Source organism: Salvia splendens, chromosome 3 (assembly GCF_004379255.2).
Source record: "Salvia splendens isolate huo1 chromosome 3, SspV2, whole genome shotgun sequence".
In the NCBI taxonomy this organism is placed as follows: domain Eukaryota; kingdom Viridiplantae; phylum Streptophyta; class Magnoliopsida; order Lamiales; family Lamiaceae; genus Salvia; species Salvia splendens.
In genome coordinates this window covers 10,136,376-10,160,184 of record NC_056034.1, presented here as the reverse complement: position 1 = coordinate 10,160,184, position 23,809 = coordinate 10,136,376, and the positions used below count along the sequence as shown (strand labels likewise).

At 36.3% G+C, this 23,809-nt stretch overlaps 1 pseudogene; it reads left to right on the top strand.

Moving 5' to 3' along the window:
* Positions 1–6,862: 6,862 nt before the first annotated feature.
* Positions 6,863–7,917, top strand: LOC121793669 (annotated as a pseudogene).
* Positions 7,918–23,809: the final 15,892 nt, after the last annotated feature.

Below are 23,809 nucleotides of genomic sequence, written 5' to 3'. Positions count from 1 at the left end.
TTTGCTTTGATCCATTCTGATGTTTGGGGTCCTGCCCCGGTTACTGGGGGTCAGGGTTTTCGCTATTTTCTCCTATTCATTGATGATTATTCTCGTATGACTTGGGTTTATTTTTTGAAAAATAAGTCTGATGTTTTTGAAAAATTCACTGAATTTTATAGCCTAATCCAAACTCAGTATAATCACTCCATCCAAATTCTGAGGTCAGATAATGGGGGGGGGGGGAATTTGTCAATACAAAAATGCAAGATTTCTTTCGGGATAAAGGCTTAGTTCACCAAACCTCTTGTGTCTACACTCCGGAGCAAAATGGGGTAGCAGAAAGGAAAAACAGGTATATCCTAGAAATAACCCGAGCCCTTCTAATTGAATCCAACGTACCAAAAACTTTTTGGCCTGAAGCTATAGCTACTGCAGTATACTTGATAAACCGATTACCCACTGGAATTCTTGAGTTTAAAACTCCTTTTGACGTTTTCTCCAAACATTTTGAACTGCCATCATCTTTGTCTCTTGAACCCAAGGTGTTTGGCTGTTCGGTCTTTGTCCACATCCCCAAACAGGAACGTACCAAATTTTCACCATGTGCCCTCAAATGTGTCTTTCTTGGCTATAGAAAAAACCAAAAAGGTTACAGATGTTATGATCCAGCCACTCTCCGTATGCATACCACCATGAACTGCGACTTTGTTGAGGGGGAGTACTTTTATAGCCAATCTAGTGCTCAGGGGGAGAACCAACCAGACAATAGTCCCGATAGTGAACTACTAAATTGGCTACCTTTACCCACTCAAGGGAGAAACCGGATAGGGGGAGAGCAGCCAGAGCCAGAGCCAATCCCTGTCATAGACGCTGGTCCAACAGAGGACGTTAGCAGCACCGCCGGGCCGTCAAACCCCACTAGTCAGAACGTGGAGTTAGGTGACACTAATCAACCGTCAACCCCGTCTTCGATTCCTGAGGTAAACAGTTCCGATATGGATATTGTACTTCCTGAGAATACTAATGAAACCAGGAACAATGGAGACGACGGTGAAACTAGCGGGAGAGATAGAGAGTCATATGACTTGCCCATGCGAAGCACTAGGGGAATTCCTCCCCGACGGTATTCACCGGATTGGAAGGGAAGAAAGGCCAAATATGCAATAACCAATGTTGCACAGGGACAACTCTCCGAAATGGCCAGGGCATTCGAAGCAGCACTGTATGAGGAAGAAGAAATCCCACAGAAGTTCGAGGAAGCTGTGAAACATAAACATTGGAGGGAAGCCATGAAGAAGGAGATAGATGCTCTCAAAAAAAATGGAACATGGGAGAAGTGTACATTGCCTCAAGGAAAAAAGACAGTAGGATGTCGATGGGTATTTACGATCAAAAGAAGAGCTGATGGTTCAATCGAGAGGTACAAGGCGAGACTTGTGGCCAAAGGATATTCACAAGTATATGGGGTAGACTATGAAGAAACTTTTTCACCAGTGGCAAAATTGGATACCGTTCGGACTTTACTGTCTGTAGCAGCATGCAAGGATTGGCCCCTACACCAGTTCGACGTTACAAATGCCTTCCTTCATGGAGAACTCGAGGCAGACAAAGAAGTATATATGGAAGTCCCTCCAGGATGTTCAGCTGAATTTGGAACCGGACAAGTATGCCGTTTGAGGAAGACGTTGTATGGGCTAAAACAGTCCCCAAGGATTTGGTTTGGAAGATTCTGCCAAGCAATGTTCAAACTAGGATTTAAGCAGAGTCTGTCAGATCACACACTCTTCACAAAGAAGAGAGATGATAAGGTGACATGTCTGATCATCTACGTTGATGACATGATCATCACTGGAGATGATGTTGAAGAAATCCAGAGTCTAAAAGAGAACTTGTTCAGAGAATTCGAGATGAAGGACCTAGGAGCACTGAAGTACTTCCTTGGAATTGAAGTGTTAAGGTCCCGACGCGGAATTTTCTTGAGGCAGAAAAAATATGTCTTGGACTTGTTGGCAGAAACAGGCTTATTGGAGTGTAAGCCCGCAGAAACTCCCATGATTTCAAACCATGGATTGAAAATAGAAGAAGGAGCTGACCTAGCTGACAGAGAAAGGTATCAACGACTAGTAGGGAGGCTTATCTACCTTTCACATACTCGGCCGGATATCACATATGCAGTTGGCGTGATTAGTCAGTTCATGCACAAGCCACAGGTCGATCATATGGAAGCTGCCTTAAGGATCGTTCGATATTTGAAAGGAACTGTGGGATATGGAGTGTTTCTAGAAAAAGGAGAAGATCTGGAGATCCATGGATACACTGATGCTGACTGGGCAAGCAATCCAGTCGATAGAAGGTCGACAGGGGGATATTTCACATTCGTTGGGGGTAACCTCGTTACTTGGAGGAGCAAGAAGCAAAAGGTAGTAGCTCTATCTAGTGCTGAAGCCGAGTTTCGAGGAATCAAGAGCGGACTCACGGAAATAATATGGTTGAGGAGATTATTGACAGAAATTGGCTTCCCACCTACACGGAAAAGTCGACTATTCTGTGACAACAAAGCAGCAATCAGCATTTCAGAGAATCCAGTACAACACGACAGAACCAAACACGTGGAAGTCGATCGCCACTTCATCAAAGAAAAACTCGAAATGGGTATCATAGAGTTCCCATTTGTTAGATCTGAAGAACAGTTGGCTGACATACTAACCAAAGCAGTCCATCCAAAGATTTTCAAGGGAATACTGAGCAAGTTGAATATCGGAGATACCGTTACTCAACTTGAGGGGGGTGTCAAATTACATGAATTAAGGAGAGGAGATTAGGGAATCATTGATTTGATATCAATACCCTAAAATAGATTGATATGTAATTAATTGTTTTTCCTTAGTTAGGAATTATATTGTTCTATATATTGGGAGATTGTAATACATACAAATCAAGCAATAAGAATTACCGATTCATTCTCTCAAATATTTTCCTCTCTTCATTATGCGTTGCCACAACATCGCCTCTCTCGATTACCATCGATAAGAAAAATCATATACTAAAAAATTTTAATTTGACATCGCTACCATATATTGCCTCGTTGATATGAATTGTGTATACTTTTCATTCGCGTTCTCTATTAAGTATACTCCTTTGGTGATTGTATGTACTATTGGGGTTTGGTATCTCTTGCACAGCGGAAGTCATGCAAATTAAAAAAAATCAGATTTAAAGATCTATTTGACATGCAAATTAAAAAAAATCAGATTTAAAGATCTATTTGACCAATTATGAAATTAATTGATTCACATGTTAAACAATCAATTGCATGCTAGAACACACATAAATTCATGCTTAACGAAATTAAGCCCTAATTCATGAATTCCTATGGTTTAGAATTATTGATCTGATTCTCCAAAGAATCGACGATTGTTTGTGCCTTCTCCACTTGATGTTCTTCGTACTCAACCACGAACCTTCTAATCTATATCCCGAACTCAGATAATGACCTTTGGGTGGGCGAAGCTTGTCAGAATTGAAAAGGACTTGATTAGAAAGAAGACAACATCAGTTTTGTCAAAAACCGATTTTTCGTCCACTCACAGAGGGGAGCACGAAAATTAATGATTAAATTACTCTTAATCTCCTTTCTAATATCCTTTTATATAGAGTTATTATGGGTCAAATTAGGGATCCATGGAGGTTGGACTTAGGCCAAACTTATTGGACTTTTACTAATTAAATTGAGCCTCAATTTAATTCAAATCCAAACAGAATATTACTATCATCCACTATAGTATAATAATATTGACTGTCCGTCCAATCCCAAATTACGAGTAATCCGGGCTTTACCTCTTTAATTTATAATTTCTCGTGTTTAAGATATAAATATATCCATTAATTAATTTAAGTCTACTATTTGACTTTAATTAATTAATATCTTTTTCCAAGAGTTGTCTAGTTCAAAATCTTTATTTATTATTCTGGAATAAATTCCAACCGGCCGGGTTTCTGAATAATAAAACCTTTTTCGAACACCTCTTGAGGATATTATCAAACTGGACTTACCCAGCACACGATTCATTGCAATAACAATACTAGCACCTCTAGACATTGATCACCACTACCCAATATATCAGGATTTTTGGATTGCGAAAAATCCGCACCATTTAATAAATCAAAGTAGTGCATAATCAATATCGTATGCTCAATGCTATGTCAAAAATGATTAAGAAATAACAATCACCGAGACCTCGTTTTTCAGTAAATAGCAAGAAAGACTTATCTCAACTGTTAGATACTTCAGTGCTATACCACACCAGTGTCGTTTATTTCCTAAGGGAAGGAAACATGAGGATTGACACTGCAACCTTTCATAGTAGGTAGCCAAAGCCTATATATGTTGTGAAATTCTATTTCTCTTCTACAAATGACTGACTGGGTCACCTTTTGTGAACGTCGTTCACGACCAGTCTACTATGTAAAAGAATTAGACTTGTTTGCTTCTTATACATTTAAATATTTAAGAAACCTCTTATAAATGCATAAGCAAACACCAATGCGATAAAATTACTTCTTTTTGACTGGGGTTAAAAGTGGATTGTAGAATATATTGTATACAAACAATTCTATCCGTGCAACATGCTCAAAATATGCTTTTCAGTATACCAATCCTAACATGTATTCCATCTGTCCACGAAAAATAGGGCACTTTGTGAATGACACGAGTATTAATGTAGAATTGCTAAAGTAAGAGAGAAGAGGAAAAAAGTAAGAGACAAGTAGTGTTAGTGGAATGTGTGGTTCATCTTATTTGAATGTATATTTGTTGTGGACAATAAAAAATTGCAAATGTGCCCCATTTTTCATGGACGGAGAGAATATTACTTTTCAACTAACTGTTTAGTTAGTACTGCAAAAACACAAAAAAGGAGATTGATTATAGATATGATCGTGTATGTGTGGGCTAATTTGGACTGACACCTACATGTTGCTAACATATTAATCTCATGTCCACCACATAAATAATTTGGCTAAAATACAAAAAAAGAAAACTTGAAAACGCGTGGAGTTCTATTTCTTATCTTTATTTGAAAAGTTTCTTTCTTCTTATATTTTTTTGAGTTTTGTCCAAAATTATTTAACTTTAGCAATTTTTGATTTTGTATACTTCCTCCGTCCACAATTACAAGTCCACATTCGACATGACACAAATTTTAGAGAATATTTATAATAGAAAGTGGGTGGGAATAAAACTAATGAAATGTGAGTTCTACTTTTATATACCTTCTCTGTCCCACAATAGGAGTCATATTTGATATGGGGATAGATTTTAAGACATGCAAAGAATAGTGGATTGGAAAAGTTAATGGAATATGCAGTCCACCTTTTTATACTATTAGTTTTGTAATAGAATGTGAATGAATTGAGTTAGTAGAATGTGTAACCTACTTACCATTTATGGTAAAAGTGAAATGTGACTCTTATTGTGAGACGAATCGAAATGACAAAATGTGATCCTTATTGTGGGATAGAAAGGGTATTAATTTTATAATGAAATGTGATTAAGGTAAAGTTGGTGGAATATAGAGATTTATTAAAAAAAATGATAAAAAAGTAAATAAGGTTTTATTGATAGACGGATAAAAATAGTAAAATGAGATGTTTGGTGAGGAGGGAGTAGTTGATTTAAAAATCGGATAAAATGAAAGTAGTGCATAGTTATTTATTAGAGTGATGCTAAATGGCCATAATGTGGCCGGCCATAAAGAGTTAATTTAGTCCATTTACATGTATAAAAAAATTAGAATTACCGATATAAACTTATATGTGTGTGAATGGACTTGTGAGTTGATACTTATCTTTGAATTTCATTACGTAAAACACATTAATATCACGAATTACTGTATACGTTAAGCAACAATCAAGAAATGACAGTAGTAATAAGTTGAGCAAAAACTACGAAAGAGCAACACTAACATGTTGAGCAACATACAATGAAGATGATATAAAAGTAAAATCAAGTAGTATTAAACTAAAAATTTAAAAAAATTTATTTTTTTTATTATTTAATTAATTTATGGCCAGCCGTGCAACCCTTTATTCTATTTGTAATCTCTGTGGAAGACGGTCACTGTTTCTTTAGAAAAGACATTGAGTGAAATGGGTGAAAAGACTTCAACTCCTTGGAAAGTGAAATCCATAAAAAAGGTGAAGTCAAATGAATGCGTAGTCTTCTACTCTGAGCCATGCCTCCTCTATCGACTCTCGAGCCCCGCCACTCGCTAAATTCTAAACTTTCTCCTATTCTTCTCACACCTGTGCTTAATTATGATATTCCTTTTCTCCATATTCTAAAAGAGAATAAATTAGAGATATTGATATTCATATTATCATATACTCTACATCAGAATGACATATCTAAAAGAAAAAAATGCACTTAAAGTGATATAGATCTCCACTAATTTCACAATACTATATATGCAATTATAATCGCATAAAACGTTAAATAATATGCAACCAACTTTTGAGGTAGCATACATCAAAGTGGAGTGAATGAGAACGATGATAAAAAAATGGTCAGCATATAGAGTTAAGTAAAATAAAAATGTTGGAATAATTTATTTCTTTAGCAACTCCAAATTCTAAAACAACCAATGAGAATTATACTCATTTAAATTCACGAACTATAGTTGAAATAAGGCCTTCATAGCCCACTTAATTAAACCCATTTAGCATTTTCAATAATCAGCCTCTTTTTTGTCCGTTAAAAATTAATGTAACATAGTATCGATTTTGAAGCCCATTTATTCCAACTGGTTTAGTAATATTATCGGCCCAACACATTGTAGCCCAATCCGTAAGCTACCTTTTATTTGAATGTTTGAAATAAAGAAAAAAATGCATTTTCCCTGAAAATGATAATGCAAATGGCCATCCTTCCAAAATTTGAAAATACCCAAAATAACCTCAAAACCCTGCTTCCCACCACCGCCGTCACCGTCGCCGCCGACCCCGGCTTGAGATTCCGACAGAAGGTACGATACCTCCAATTCCTGAGAGTAAATCCCACAAAAGCCTTCCACAAAAATCCTAATCTCCGCTCTGCCCCTATTTCCACTCTCCTCTCCGTCACCCAATGCCTCTCATCCATGGGCGTCGAGCTCGCCTCTGCCGGCCGCATTCTGGACATGTACCCGCAGCTTCTCACCGCCGATCCTTACGCGGGTATATACCCATTTTCGATTTTCTAATCAACGTTGTCCGAATTCCATTTCCCGATATCAGGAAGGCGATAATTCGGTGCCCTAGGCTCCTTGTTTCCGATCCGGATACTCAATTGAGGCCGGCGTTTCAATTCCTGACTGAATTTGGGTTTTCGGGATCAAATAAATTGACCGCTCAGACCACGATGTTGCTGGTTTCTAGCGTCGAGTTTACTTTGAAGCCCAAGATTGATTTTTTGGTGGGACTAGGTTTTGCTTATGATGAAGTAAGGAATATGGTGCTGAGGTCGCCGGGGTTGTTGACATTTAGTGTGGAGAGTAATTACGTGGCCAAGGTGGAGTATTTCTTGAAGGAAATGAATGGGGATTTGGTGGAAATTAAGCGTTTTCCGCAGTATTTTTCGTTTAGCTTGGAGAGGAAGATTAAGCCGCGCCACCGGCTTTTGATGGAGCATGGATTTTCTATGCCGTTGTCGGATATGTTGAAGGTTAGTGATGGGGAGTTCAACGCGCGGTTGATTGAGAGGCGACTGCAGACGGTGGAATCAAGATCATCCTAGCTTTATGTAAGTTGCCACTCTTTCACATTTGTATATGATATGATTGTTTTGGGGTTGATTATTTGACTGTTTATAGATGAAAAATGTCAATTCTTGTTAATTTTTGCAATGTGTCCAGAGCTTTAGCCTCACACATTGAATTTAAAATTCTACAAGTTTGGTTATTGTGTTGTCCTTCATGTTTATATTACTCCTACAGTATATGCATTGGTAGGGACTAGGGAGTGTTGAATTTTACTGTTTCCGCGATGAGTTTGTTAACATACTACTTTGCATCTTGCTGCATTCGTTGGTGCAGCAAGTGTGAGATAGAGTATTGGATGTAGGATTGTACCAATTTGAATGTAGTGATTCCTGTCTTGGTGGTGTAATTTGTATACACTCTGATTCGGGCTGATGAAGCTATAGATTGTACTTTGTAGTGTGTTGCCAAACTAAAATGCACATCATAATCTATCTCTTGCTCGGTATCCTCTTCCTTATTATCTTGTCATTTTTAAGTAAACAATCCCGGTCTTGATTTCTCCGGTACTGGAGGCTTAACCCTAGCAGCTATTGTAAGACATGTTCGCCTGCTTGATAACCGTCTCTGCTCAAACAAAGTGGGGATGAGCAGATGCGGGTGTGTGAGCACCCACTCTCCAGCCTTTACTCTAATAAATTCAATTCAGCTTCTTTAGTGTGGTAACCTTCTGGTGATTGGAAAACGGAGAGACTTGATGTAGATCAACTGTAACTTCTGGAAATCTTAATAACCTTGAGGCCACTTTACTTCATTTTTATCCCAGTCCACATGCTCTAGTTTCTCATGGCATGATATCAACAGGTTCAAATAAATCCTTCTTCATTTTACGAATGCAGAATGTAAGGATATATCAAGTGATGTTGCGTACTATCCCTCTTCATTTTATAAACCTCTGTTCTCAATTGTAATGATCCAATTACTTCTGAAGTTTAAAGCTCATAAAAATGTGGACTGAAGTTTAACATGCCCTAAAAAATGGATAGTTTGTCGTAAGGCAACAGATAAACATAAACCCCTACTAATAAATTCTCAAATTAAGAATCTTTGATAGTATTCACATCCCATAGTAGACTTTGGTTGTAAAAGCACCACTGTACAAAATGCATAAAGCTCCATGAAAGCTTGACATTGCCTCTTTCCTCTTTAAGTGCATTCAGCTACAGCCACTACATGCATGCTGTGAAGCTGCCTAGTCAATACTATAATTGGCATATTTCACAATTCTATTCGAAAAGTTTTTTTTAAATCCATATACTCCTACTATTATAATGAATGTATTAGTTCCAATAAATTTGTAAATGTGATGTGCTTGAAGATAAGATGATAGTATAACAGAATTCAGAAGGCTATAATGCTGTAAAAGACTCAGGCTTTATTTATTGCTGTACAAGATGTTTAATCACTATGCTGCATGAATCAGATTTTCAGTTACTGTGGGCATTGTGCCACCTCCCCTCCTCTGAGATACTGATAATTGTTAATTGATTCAATCTCATTGGATTTCTACACATATACTATTCATTACAAGTAAATTGGGGGTAAGTTGTAGATTATTAACAATGTTGTAATTGTGTGATGCTACTTTGGCCATATTATTGGTGGCCATAAAGTGTGTAAAGAATAAAAAATGAAGTTAGTGGAAATGGAGTTGACACATATACATATAAAGAAATAAAATGTATTTCTTGCTAAAATGCAACACCTATAATTGTTTGTTACTAATATTGGGAATGTTTAAATCTGTTTTCTTGTTGTAAATAGTCGCATTATTTTTTGTAACAATATGAGAAAAATATAGTAAAACGGAATCCATAGACACCGAGTACGTAACCCACTTCATTTATGTAGATGGGATACAACTTAATTTCATGGAACTAGACATCTTTAGAATTCTTTAATGAATGGCATGATCACAAAATGGACAAGTTGAGAATCCCAGAAACATGAATGCGACTGCGAATCGCTATCAAAGACCAACACACCCACAAAGGGAAACATGCCCAAAACACAGAAGTTACGTGGTCCAAAGATGACAGCAAAAATGCCAATAAAAGCCATTAATATCTCCATCCAATGAATAAAGAGAGTGTCATGGCCATGTTTTCAGAGACTTCAACTGATTGACATTGCCATTTGCCAAGCCTTGGCTCTTATCAATCCAACTTCTTTAGTGTGGTAAAGTTCAGATAATTGGAAAAACTTGTTGAAATCTTTGTTTTTATCCCTAATCCCATTCAACATCATCTCTTTTTTCATGGCAATAGCTTCAAATTAGGATATATCAAGCAATGCTGCATATGCTATCCCTCTTTTCTCAATTGTAATGGTACTCCAGTTACTCCTCAAGTTTAAAGCTCATAAAAATGTGAACTCGAGTTCAACTTGCCCTCTAAAATTGGTACTCCGTTTGTCTTAGGCTACAAATGAACGCTTAAAAACACCTAAATAAATTATGAAATTATTTTACTGCCCAACTATGTCATGTAATCGTCTACTAATAAATTTACAACTTAATTTGTGTGTCATATTTTGCTATACTCTTAGGCCATGGACTGCAGTGGCGCTTAAACGTCATGAACACAATGAGATTCCATGGGCCAATCATATGGCGACATGTGTACTTGCTTTAATTATTTTTCCATTTTATAATTTGATTTTTGTTTTCATCTATAGATTTACACATTTTTCACACCTTCACATTCTTCCTTTTTTTTTCACTTGCACTATGAGAAGTAAAAATGGCTTTGTAACTAGGCGGTCGGGTAACACTGAACAAGCTGATGTCCTACTTAAATTATGGTATAATTAGTTTGCCTATGTAGTTTGTTCATTACAAGTATGCGCTTTTAATAATTTTTGTTTATAATTAAACAAATTTAATTCGAGTTTATAAGCAAGGAAGAAATTAAAATAAGAAATATTAGTGGAGTACTAATAAGAAAGTGGTAGACCATTGTAGTGAATAGTGTAGTGCTGAAGGATCAATTATAGTAGTATTTGATGACAGACTTAGTGTACAAAATGTATAAAGGGTTGATGAGATTCCTGTTTGGTACTCCATATCAACTCATTCAGCTAAAGCCTCTACAAGCTATGAAATTGCCTAGTCAATACTATAATTGGCATTTTCACATTTCCGTTGGAAAAGTTGTTTTCCCCATATATTAGTAGTAATTGTATTGTGTTAGTTCCATATATAAGATGATAACAGAATTGAGATGGCTATATTTCAATAGAAAGAGTCAGGCTTTTTAGCTGTATCAGTTACTGTGGGCATTGTGCCACTCTGAAAGTCTGGTATTGATAATTGATTTGATGTTATTGGAACTCCACACAACACATATATATATATGGAGTAGGAGTATTCAATACAAGAAATGTAGTATTCAAATTCAACACATATGTTGTAATTTTGGCTTCAATAATTCTAATAGAAACAATAATGGGGGTTGGGTTGTCTGTATGAATAAGAGTTTCAGGTTGAGTGTTGCAGAAGGCTGTCATGCCAAATGCTGAGATCATGGGATGGAGAGAGTAGAGTAGTAGGGTTTCAGTTGGCAATGCTTAAATGGGAATGCTTAAAATCTGCAGCTCCAATGCCAACAAAGGACAAACCCTTCACTTAGTTTGGCAGGTTTAAGATACGTTCTCATGAATCTCTCATCCCAATACATTAATCTCTATTATAAAGTGAAATACCAAGAATGCCCTTGGGTGGGTCAGTACTTTCTTCTTTCTCGTCTGAATGAGTAAGAGCAGCAGCAGCACCTGCAACAATATTGGGGCTTCATCTCACTCGTTACCATCTCTCTGCCATTTCATTGGAAACGCCAACACCCAACTTCACCTCTATCAACATTTATTTCTTCTTCACCTCTTCTATTTTTACTATATCCGTCACCCAATCAAAGTCATGTTTTGCCATTTTAGTCCGCCTCATAATAAGTAGGTCTAACGTTACACCAAATTATTTTACTCACATTTTATTACTCCATAAATCTAATATATATATATAAGTGAAGTTCATATTCCACTAACTTATTTAATCCATTTTTCTTTACATTTCTTAAAACCTGTGCAATAACCAAATAGGACTCCTATGGCAGGATGAGAGGAGTGTTTTTTTTACTACTACTCCCTCCGTCCCACCGGAAATGACCCATTTTTTCTTTTTGATTTGTCCCAATTAAGATTACTCATACTAAATATAGAAACACATCTATCTCTATTTAGTCTCTTCTCTCTTACTTTATTCTCCCCAACTCAACCCACAAAGTTAATTTGCATAAAATTCTGTGCCGACCAATGATGAGTCATCTTCTTTGGAACAGATGGAGTATTATGCATTACTCTCTCTGTCCTAAAAAAAATAGAGTGATGCTAAATGGACATAATGTGGCCGGCCATAAAGGGTTAATTTAGTCCATTTACATGTATAAAAAAAATTAGAATTACCTATATAAACTTATATGTGTGTGAATGGACTTGTGAGTTGATACTTATCTTTGAATTCCATTACGTAAAACACATTAATATCACGAATTACTGTATACGTTAAGCAACAATCAAGAAATGACAGTAGTAATAAGTTGAGCAAAAACTACGAAAGAGCAACACGAGCAACATATAATGAAGATAATATAAAAGTAAAATCAAGTAGTATTAAACCAAAAAATTGAAAAAAAAATCAATTTTTTTATTATTAAATTAATTTACGGCTGGCCATATCTTAATGGTGAACTACATTTTTGGTAAATAAACTTTGAAATTGTATTAAACGCGGTACTCAAACTTCAAATATATCCCCATACATCCTTAGACTTTGATGTACTGGATGAAAATTTTACACATTTTGGAATTTTTTGTGTGTCCAAAATACCATCTAGCCCTTAAGGGGTATTTTGGTCTATCTGTGATGAAAGACAAATGATGATTTTCTACCCACTCCAAATTTTTATGAGGATTTTCCTATTTTATTTTTCAGATTTATTGTACACAAATTTTATAGTCTTTTCATTCCACCACAAGTGATTAACTTTTCATTTTATGTTGTCCCATTATAAGTCATTGATTTTCTTTTTTTGGCAAGAACAACACTCTTTTCATCTCTTACTTTATTTTTCATCTCATACTTGATTCGTATTTGGTTCGTTTGAATAAAATCTACCCAAATGGCAGTGATTTATTTTGAAATATTTAGAGTAATGTCAGCTTTCAATTGCTCCTTGATATGTTTTGTTTTATAATTCTTGATATGGTTGGCTGTGGCCTGTGTATCCACCACTTCTACTCTATGTCAGCTGCCTGTGCAGGGTTTTAGCTATGTTGGTAGTATCACTACCAGATTTTCTTTCTTTCCATTTATAAATTAGATCGTGTGTGTTTGTGTGATTTTGAAACCACTTTTAGTTGGATGTTCATATAATGAATGTTAAGATCAAAATGCTTATATATCAAATATTCAGTTAAGAAGATTACATCCATTTAAAGAAACAAGAAGTTTGGAAGATCAAAGTCTGCCCCCAATTGATTTCTTAAATAAAACGACAGATAATTTACATATTGACTAATCCTATAATATACACAATTTAACCTTCGATGTTTGCTCCGGCCACCAAGCTTCAATTATATTTTGATGTATTTTTAGGTACAATTAACTCTGCCCAATGTAATTCTAAGAGCATCAGCAATGGCGGACGTCCATGCGGAATTCCCACCGGCGTGCGGGAATTCCGTGACGGACGTCCGCCATTGTGCGTCCCTTCCACGGATACGAAATTCCGCGAAGGAATTCGCAGTTCCGCGGGGAATTCCGTGCGGACGTCCGCCATTGCGTTGACGCCCGCGGAATTCCGCGCGGAATTTTTATTTAATGCATTAAATGTTTTTTTCGGTTTCTATATATACATCCCGTTGAACGATGTCGATCGAGTCCGTGCATTCGCCGACATGCGCCAAAAACAAGCCCATGTTCGACTCCAGAACGATATTATTGAAGAAGTATGGCAGCATATGGGTCGTCGTTGATGTGGGGGTGGGCATTATTGAAATGTACTTTTAAATTTGGTGAAATGTACTTTTCTTTTTTTTATTAATGGAATATTTTTCCCTATTTGTGTCGACTATTTAATTCCGTAAATTTCTTACTTCTGGAAATTGTTTAATTTGTGAATTTGTGAATTTTTTTATTGTGGGAATTCCTTCGGGAATTCCGCCATTGTGCAGTGAGAATTTCGTATGACGTGGCAGTGCAGTGGGAAGTCCGTATGACGTGGCAGGAGGTGTTTTTGGGAATTCCGCACCACTGTTGATGCTCTAAACATCAATTCCTCATTACCAGATAGTAGTATTTTTTTGTCAAAAAAAATTACTAAATTTTGTATCTTATAATTATTACTACTATCAATTAATAATTTAATCAAGAAATTACCCCGTCCCTGAAAGTTTGTCCCATTTTTCCATTTTCGTCCATCCCAAAAAATTTGTCTCATTTCATTCTTTACCATTTTTGGTAGTGGACCACATATTCCACTAACTAATTCTTACTCACATTTTATTATAAAACTAATAGTAGTATATAAAAGTATGACTCATATTCCACTAACTTTTTCAACTCACTTTTCATTACATTTCTTAAAACTCGTGCCGGGTCAAAGTAGGACAAAATTTGGGGGACGGAGATAGTATTATTTTCATTACACCAATAATTAATTATATTTAACTAATTAATATAAGTTCAAAATCATAATAAATTCGTTTGATGTTTTCAAATACAGTATAAGTAATCGATTACTAATCACGTTTATAGGCATGGGCGGACCCAGGTAGAAATAGGGTAGGGCTAAAGCCCTTGATAAAAATATTTTTTCTTTTATAAATTTTTAAAATTTAATTTAATGTAAATTATTATATAAAAGCCCTTATAAATAATCTAAAACACCAAAAATATAACTTTAGAACAAAATTTAGAAATCGCATCCCCTAATCATATTTTTTTCTGCGTCCGCCCCTGTTTATAGGAATATTATCCTATAATTATATTATTTTTTTCGATAAATAAACGGGTCCTAAGGGTTTAATTGTACCTAAAATAAGGGGTTTTTTTACCCTTTTCTCAAAATTATTTTCGTACAGAAGAACATATAAAAACGAAGACTATTAATTTGTATACTTATACTCCGTACTATACAACAAACCCATCTACAAATTTAACTATTTAAATTTTTTAACATTTCACTAATAGATGTCCTCCTGTTTATGTCCTAACGAGTTTCCCTAAGTTACTATTTTCTACTATTTATCCATCTCATTCTATAGTTTAACATAAATCATACCATGTGCTACATTTATTATTTATTTTACATATCTAGATATGCATATATGATTATGGCATCTAGCAATAGTTACCTCGGTTGATAAACTCACATCCCTACTCTAGCCTTCAAAGTAAACGTAGAATAAAGTAATTAATGCAAACTTAACTCTATAGAGGCAATAGTGAGTGAAATCTACCATTATTTTATTTAAGGGAACATTCTCAACGTACTAGGCCATCCAAAAAGGTGTAATGATGTCATTTAACTTGCATTTTATCGTTTTGTTATCAAACATGCATCGGTAATTTGGATCAATATAATGGGAATTTAAAAAGGAAAGAAATCGTTGAATACAAGTTCTGATTTTGTCGAATTTAATAAATGGTTGAAAGCGAACAATGAGTTTAATGAGGAAGGATTGTTTCCAAAAATAATCGTATTCACAATGTCATCCTTGTGCACTTTGTCAGAGAGTTCAGGCCTTAATGTAAGATTTCTTAAGCTCAGTTTCTAAAATTGATTCATTTAGAAATTAAACTTTTTTTCGGAGAAGTAAGAGAAGGGGTGAGATTTAATCTATAGACCTCCCGAAGGAATATCAAGAGAAGCATTTACAAAACTTATCATCCATTTGAATAAGCAATCAAAATGCAAAATACTCACCTCATCCAAGAAAAATAGTCTTATTGACCGAAATTATTCTCATTTCTATCTATGAAATTCTCCTAATAATTTTTATCTTTCTTTTTTCAACTTTGTCAATTATGCATTAAAACTCGTGTCGTTCATAAATAAGCCTTCGTTTCTTGAACGGAGAAGTTAGTAAATAGGAGGGTCTGCATGTGACCACAAAATTGATGGCTTCAATTTACAATTTGAATCTTTAATTCAAAATCCATTATTTGATTATATAAAATGGATAAACCATAAGAGCATCCACAGTGGGACGGATGTCCCGGCAGACATTCCGACGGACTTCCCAAAAACACCTCATGCCACGTCATAAGGACATCCCACTGCACTGCCACGTCATAAGGACAACCCACTACACAATGGCGAAATCCCCAAAGACATCCCGACGGACATCCACAATAATAAAAATTCACAAATTCACCAAATTAAAACAATTTACTGAATTAAACAATTTACGGAATTAAAATTTTGACACGAATACGGAGAAAATGCAACCACTTTATTTAAAATAAAAAACATATATACATAATTATTAAAAAAATACATAGTTAAAAAAACCTCAAGTTTCGACAAATGCGGCCCCTGTCTCACTCTTCGTCGTCCCCGCCGCCAGTCCCGTCGTGCCCGTGGCCGGTCCCGGCGCCACTCACGGGCAGGGATGGCATCCCTAAATCGCGCCGCATATTGTCGATGTCATCCTTCAGCATCAACTTGTATAAGGGGTCAGTCGTTGCATACCACTTCTCCATGGTGTGTATCAGGGTCTCATGTTGTTGTATGCGGGCGAGTGAGGGGAGCTCGAGATCGATCTGGGAAGGAGCAGTCGATTGGACCTCGGGGGGACCCGCTGGCGCTTCGCCTAGCCATCCGCATCGCGGTCTTTTGCCCAACCGGGCGATGGCGGCGGGAAGACGATTGAGGGGTCGGGAACTCTGCCTCGGCGTCAGGGAGTTCGTGGGAACCGGCACTGCTGCTATACTCCCCAGAGGCGTTGATCTTCGTCCGCTTCGGCCAGCCAGCTTCAACACCCGAACTAAACTTGGCGGAAGTCTGCACCACAAGATAGACCTCCCAATATATGAATTCCCCGAAACCCAATTCACTGTTGGGGAACTGCTGGTGAGACAGAAGCTTCATATCATCGGCGGACATGCCGCTGGTTGTCGTGCAGAGGTTGTTTTGGTAGATGCCTACAAATCGGTTGAGCTGCCTTCTCAGCCACTCCTACTGTTTCCGGCATTGCTCTCCATCGTGAGGCTTCCCACCTGGCGGTTTAAATTGGAAGTAGCTTTGGCTAATACGCCACCACATTCTGTCGATATGCTGGTTAGCCCCGACGTAGGGATCCTCGACTACACTGATCCAGGCCTTCGCCAGCACGACGCACTCCCCTATGCTCCGATGGTCCTCTTTCTCCCGCCGGCTTCAACCCCCTCCTCCTCGGCCCCCGCACCACCCTCGTTCCCCGCACGCGAGGATGAGGTAATGCCCTTCCCTCTCTCTTGCTTCCGCGTCCTCCCTGCCGTCGGTGGCATTTCAGTGGGAGACTCCCTGACCGGAGATAGCCCCAACTCCTCAAAAGAGAAAGTCTCAACGTCGGTGAACTGAGTCTCCAGAGGAGTACTCTGGGGGGAATCACTAGACAATAAATCCATGTAGGGGGGACAGACATTGTCCCCAGGTGATTGGGGGACCCCCTGCCTGCTCCCCCCGCAGTGGCAGGCATGCCCTGCATCATCCTAGGCATCATCATCTCGGGCATTTGCGGCATCATCCCCGTCATCGCGGCACTAATCCTGGGCATTTGGGGGCATCATCCCTCACCAAGGGGGTACATATTGTAGTACCCAGGCATCATCCCCGCCATTTGGGGTTGGGGCATCATCGGCGCCATTCCGGGCATTATCTCGGACATCGGTGCACTTCCGCCGGCATTTTCCCCAACTCTAACGGAAAAGTCGGCGTTTGTGACTCGCTCGTGGCGGGGGAATCACTATCGTGGTGCTCCATTTATCTTCAAAAAAAATGAAAGTAGAGAGAAAGAAACTCGTTAAAACAAGTGGTGCGAATGAAATGAAGTTCAACGAGCCGTATATATTGAGATTTTTTTAAAAAAAATTAAAAATCGGGACGTCCCCGGAATGCCGCGGAACTCTGGTGTCCGCAACGCACGTCCGCGTCTGCCTCCCTACTGCCTAATGGCGGTGGCGGATGTCCCACACGGACTTCCGGCACACCGGTCGAACGTTCGTCGGGACAGCCGCCGTTGCGGATGCTCTAATGCAACAATAGCCCTTACAATGGAATTTCAAACACCCATCTCCATCTTATTAGGGAAAGAACTCTCCCTATGGAGGCTATACAACTTATAACATTCTACTTAAGATAAACCCTAAAAGTCCTATTTATTGAGGAGGGAAATAACACATCTAAAAGTGCACTTTCTAACTTAAAATTTTCATCTGCATCGATCTCACACGATCGGGTATGAGTCATTGGAGCTCGGCATGCTACACTGCCAGGTAGGAGGTGCACAAGGTTTTAATTAGTCGAATAGGGTCCTTTGGTCCCTTTGAGAGCATTTTTCTCGAACCGAAACTCCATTCTCGCTCAATCATCAGGCATTGAATATGGCATTGCGCTCGATGGCGAACTTATGTGTTCGCATTACATACACTCATGCTAACAACTCAAAATGTATTAAAAAGTAGTACTCATATACAAAAACGTAATGTATATAAATAAAATTTTAAAAATTATTCAATTAAAAACCAACGTAAAATTTTGGTTGATTTTTTTGACATTCCAAATAAAAAATTTGAACATAAAACAGTACTGTATAACTTTATATCAATTACTTAATTAGTTTTTTCGAGCAAAAGATTACCATAGAATTAGAATATTATGGGTTTGAATTCAATTTTATAAAATTTCTATCCCAGCACAATTCCAATTTCATGATATTAATCGAATCCTTATCGTGAGTTTAAAATAATTCATTTCTAAAAAAAATTATAAAACGGGTTATGTTTTAAATAGTTTGGAGTCATGATTAATACAGAAATTGCGGTAAAATTTCTGGTCACAGAATGTAAATATACATGTAGTCACCAACCAAAATTAAGAACATGACACATATATAATAATAAAGTCAATCGTACAATATTTTTCAGTTGTACTCTGGTTTGTGTCTTAAATGCAACTATAGGGCTTAATTAATTACCGCAACACACGGACATGATATCATTCACTCTAGATTAATTTGGCAAAATTTTGAATATAATCATGAGTGTCAGGGGCCATAATCACATAAAAGGAATATCCGAATGTAGTTAGTCCGTAATTAGTAATTAAGTAACAACATAATTAGGCAGTCGGTTAAAATTAGTGAATAAATTTATTGAACCAGCCACTTGACTTGACCCAGCAAGTGTAAGGTGACAAGAACACTTTCCCACTTGTGCCTACACCATTTGGACAAATTTAACTGATTTTCATGCTTCATATCTAACTTCATATTTCTTGTTTGGTTGTGCCCGGAATTTCATCATAAATACTACTCCTACATGTATGTATAAATGCATGCATGTATATATGTTGATGTAATTGTCTGGTAGTGATTGAAAGAGGAGGGAACCCTTGGTAGAGAGAGCAGCAAGCATCATTGAATATATGTGAGGCTGAGCCACATACTTCCAAGGAAACACACCCAACAGAATCTCATGCCATCAGTCCTACTTATATATGGTGGGTCATCCAATTATCATCTCATTTCATCTTCATCAATTCTACTATTCTTGTGCTTCCCTCTCTCTCTCTCTCTCTCTCTCTCATCACCTTTTCTTTGTTATATGTATACTAGTACTTCCTATATTACAGATACCCGGTTCATTAATATCAGTTGGTATCAAGAAACTTATTAGTTTCCAACTCAATATTAGTTCATTTATTCATATAAATATCAGTGAACAAGAAGTGATATGAATTTTAGTTCTTATAAGGTTGTCATTTTAAAAAAGTTGTTACTAGAACCATCCCTAATTATGTATAGGTATAGGCGAATAGCATAATGATGAATTGAATTGGGAATAATTAATGTTTGAATTAAATGGTAGTTGATGTCCACATGCATGTGCGCTTTTTACTATCACCATATATGATCTCTACCTACGGACTAGTCTTTGTTGCCATCTTCTCGTGTAACGCTAGAATCATTTCTTCATAGATGCTCGTTTTGGTCTTGCTTTTTCACTCAACTGTCACAACTTGCACGTTCACTAACCAACCAATTCTTCAATTTCTCACCATTTCTTCAAATCAATCAAAACTTTGCTTCTATTGTTTCCTCTAATGACAGCATGCCATGTGTCCCAAAAAATTGGTTTTGTAAACAAATTAATTTTGAAAACTCCCAACGGCTCTTTCATGGAGAGAGAGTGAGAGTTTTGAGAGGCGAGAGTGGAGTGGGTAGTAGATAATACTAACTCAGAGTTGAGAGTAGAGAGAATTAAGATAAATAATTATATTTCTTTTATTCATTAATTAGGCATTCCATTCTAATTGAGCAAACAAAGACAATATCGACTTTTGAATGCAATGCAAGTGAACCCCAAATCGGCATCCACGAACTTCCGAAATTACCAACTTGCCATGAAGCAACACACAATAAAAAAAGTAACATGAAGAAATATGGAGACACTCAATTTCGCAATGGTAGCTTTATAGGAGTGGTAGATAGTATCATACTAGTATGGAAGAGCACATAAGCTCAATTCTCAAACAACTTATACTCAATGGATGTTAATGCTCTAATCCATTCTCAATTATCATAAACTTACTAAATTAATTTTAAGTTCCATGTTCATATATATTTTATATACTACTTACTCCATGTATTTCATGAAAAAGAAGTAAATATCCTAAAATTCATAGATTTTCTTACTTCCAATTATTCGGTAAAGTTTAGAGGGGAAATTGGAACTTAATTCCAGCTGTCATCAAATCAAAAGTAGAAATATTTTCGAAAAAAATTAATGTAGATGAGTGGGATACATATAGAAAACAGTTCAAGCGTAAAAAGGCAACATTACATATATGCCATCAATTATTCGTGGGGCAGTCAATAAAAGTATCAAAAGTGGGGAAGCTTTCCCACGTGCTATTCAGTGTGGAGGCACACGTGTGGGACTGGATTGACAGTTCCGCAGATATAAAGCCACCCAATTATTATTTTTACGAAAATATTCACACAAATAAAAAATTACCACTCATATCGTCATCTGAAATTTATGGTTGGAAATGACCAGCACCATGGCCTACCCAGGATTTAAGTTTGTATAAACAACCTACATTTTTTAAAAATCAAGTTCATATACTCTATTAAATAGATATTGAGAATATGGATTGATTGATCAAATAAAAATATCCAAACTTTTAGTACTACTATGTTGTAATTCTTCATCTAATTTTTTTTAGATAGTATTAATGACTTAATTGAAGATATTAAAATTGTAGAAAAATGAATAGAGAATATAATGGGACGAATGAAGTAGACCGAATGATAAAGTAAATGAACCTAGAGCTTGCAAACTAGATGATCCAATTCCTACATGTGCATGTTTATAATTTGGATTTTAGAGATAGTGGTTTTTCTGAAAAGTAAATGAATTGAAATATAAAGGCCACATCATGAATAATTTGAATTCGAGAAGACTGGAAAAGCCGAACTAACCAGTAATTGAATTGACATTTTTTTAATCTAAAAATCTCAAACCACTCTGAAGTAGTGAGGTAGAATACAAGAAGACAGCAAAGCCCAACTACAACAAGAGAAAAAAAACAGAACCAGCAACAAGTCATCTCTAGTGCTGACTAGAAAAAGAAAACGACATGCTATTAAACCAGAGACACACAAATCAGACACTAACCAGTACAAATGACGGAGCTAGCAGCAAGAAACATCAACCAAGAATCACTCAATTTAAAGTAGACATCAAGCCAGAAAACAAGAGAAGAAGCAAACACTCTTCCAACAAGGTGATTTTTTTCTGCGTGGGCCTCGTTGTCATTCTACCACTAGACCAACTCACATATAGTACAACTTAATAGAGAAGTTGTATTGTTTTAATGTAAGTTAGGTCCTTAATTTTCAGTTTTTATATACACAACTTTATTTCTTTTAATATCTTGATTATGCACTCACTTTTATTGACGACATGAATCATGAACACACACACGTGTGGGTGTGCGTGCGTATAGGTGTAAATAATGTACACAAAATCTCTGGGGATTGGATTGGAGTCTAGCAAATGTTAAAATTGTGTACTGGCAAAACACACAGACACGCAGTGATGAGAAATTATAAAGTTAATAATAATAATAATAATGGTATATCTTTATGGTCCGAAAAGTTGCAGACCAGATATTAGATTGTCCTTGTCTGGAAAACTACTCAAATCATACACACACGCATGGCTCTTCTTTTTCAATTATTTTTCTATATCTATTTGTACTACTCTTTATTTTGCTCTTCTCTGCATTGATGATATACTAGACCGTCGTACTACTATTTAGTTATCATTTCCCGTGTATTAAAAATGAAGATAATATTATACTGTAATTACTAGTACTGTACATTAGAATGGTCTAGTTTAATGTCACATGTATTTAATTTAAGGAAAGTGAGTATTTTTTTATGACTGTACGATTTAGTGTATGAACAAATGATGAGAATGAGGATGAAACAAAATGGTTTGTACTAGTATTGATAAATCAAAAGAGATTCATTTTTATGTGACACCCATGCCTGACATGGAATGGTTGGCGGATTAGAGTGCAAAGTAATTTTATGAAGAGGTATTCTTTAAATGATGATCATTAATATTCTATATCTATTTCGTGATAGCTGAATCCAAATGTATTAAGTAAAAGAAAAAGATCTTACCAATTAAATTGCAATTTATCATATTTTAAAAAAGTGATGTTGCTCTCCCAAATGGGAACTACTCAAAAACATCATTAGTTAATTCATTAACAAGTTATTAATTATTTAATCAATTGTAATTATGCTTCACCAAGCGAAACGCTTGGTGCGCAGAAAAGTTTCTCTCTTTAAAAAATTGTCATATTCTTAACGTTTTAAGTATTTTGCACAATTATATCATTGTAAGTATTTTCCACGCAATGATTAGTATAACATTTAAGTTCCATAATAATGAACCAACCTCATATTACTATTTGACTCGGTCTTCTGTTATAACATGTTCTCGTCAAAAAAACAGATATAAAAATTCATTCCAACAGTAAAATAGATATGTACTATACTATATTCTCGCAACATAACCAAGAACTGTAAACTGTGCCACAAAAAAGAAAGAAAAAATAACAAGCACTGCATATTGTAAGTTTGTAACTGTAAATAATTAAACAGCAAAAATTGCAATTCTAGGATATAGCTTCAATAAACCAATGTTTTAAAAACCGGACCGGACCGGCCGGTTCGACCAGTTCAACCGCGAACCGGTAGGTGGTCCGGTCCGATTAGCACTATAAAACCAGTGACATGTTCAACTGCCATGAACCGCCGAAACCGGCCGGTCGGACCGGTCTGGCCGGGAACCGGAAACCGGTTCAAATGCTTTTCAAAATTTTATTCTAAAATTTTAGCCTTGATAGGGGTCGAACTCAAGAGTTCCCGGTGAACTTACCAACAATTCTACCACTACACCACAAAGACTTCTTGGTAGTAATATGAACATAAATTATTTTCATATGTTAAACACGAAATATTTATCAATATAAACTAATAATTCGTGTTTAATACGTATATATGTATATTAAGAATATGTGATTAATTATATTAAAAGTTTACTACTATTTGATTATATACTAGGAGTATTTACTAAATATATGTTTTTAATTTATGTTTATTCATATATCTTTGTGTATAATATTATTTTGCCGCATTACTTTTTGAAAATAATACTATGAACTTATTTATTTTTATACATAAATATTAAATTT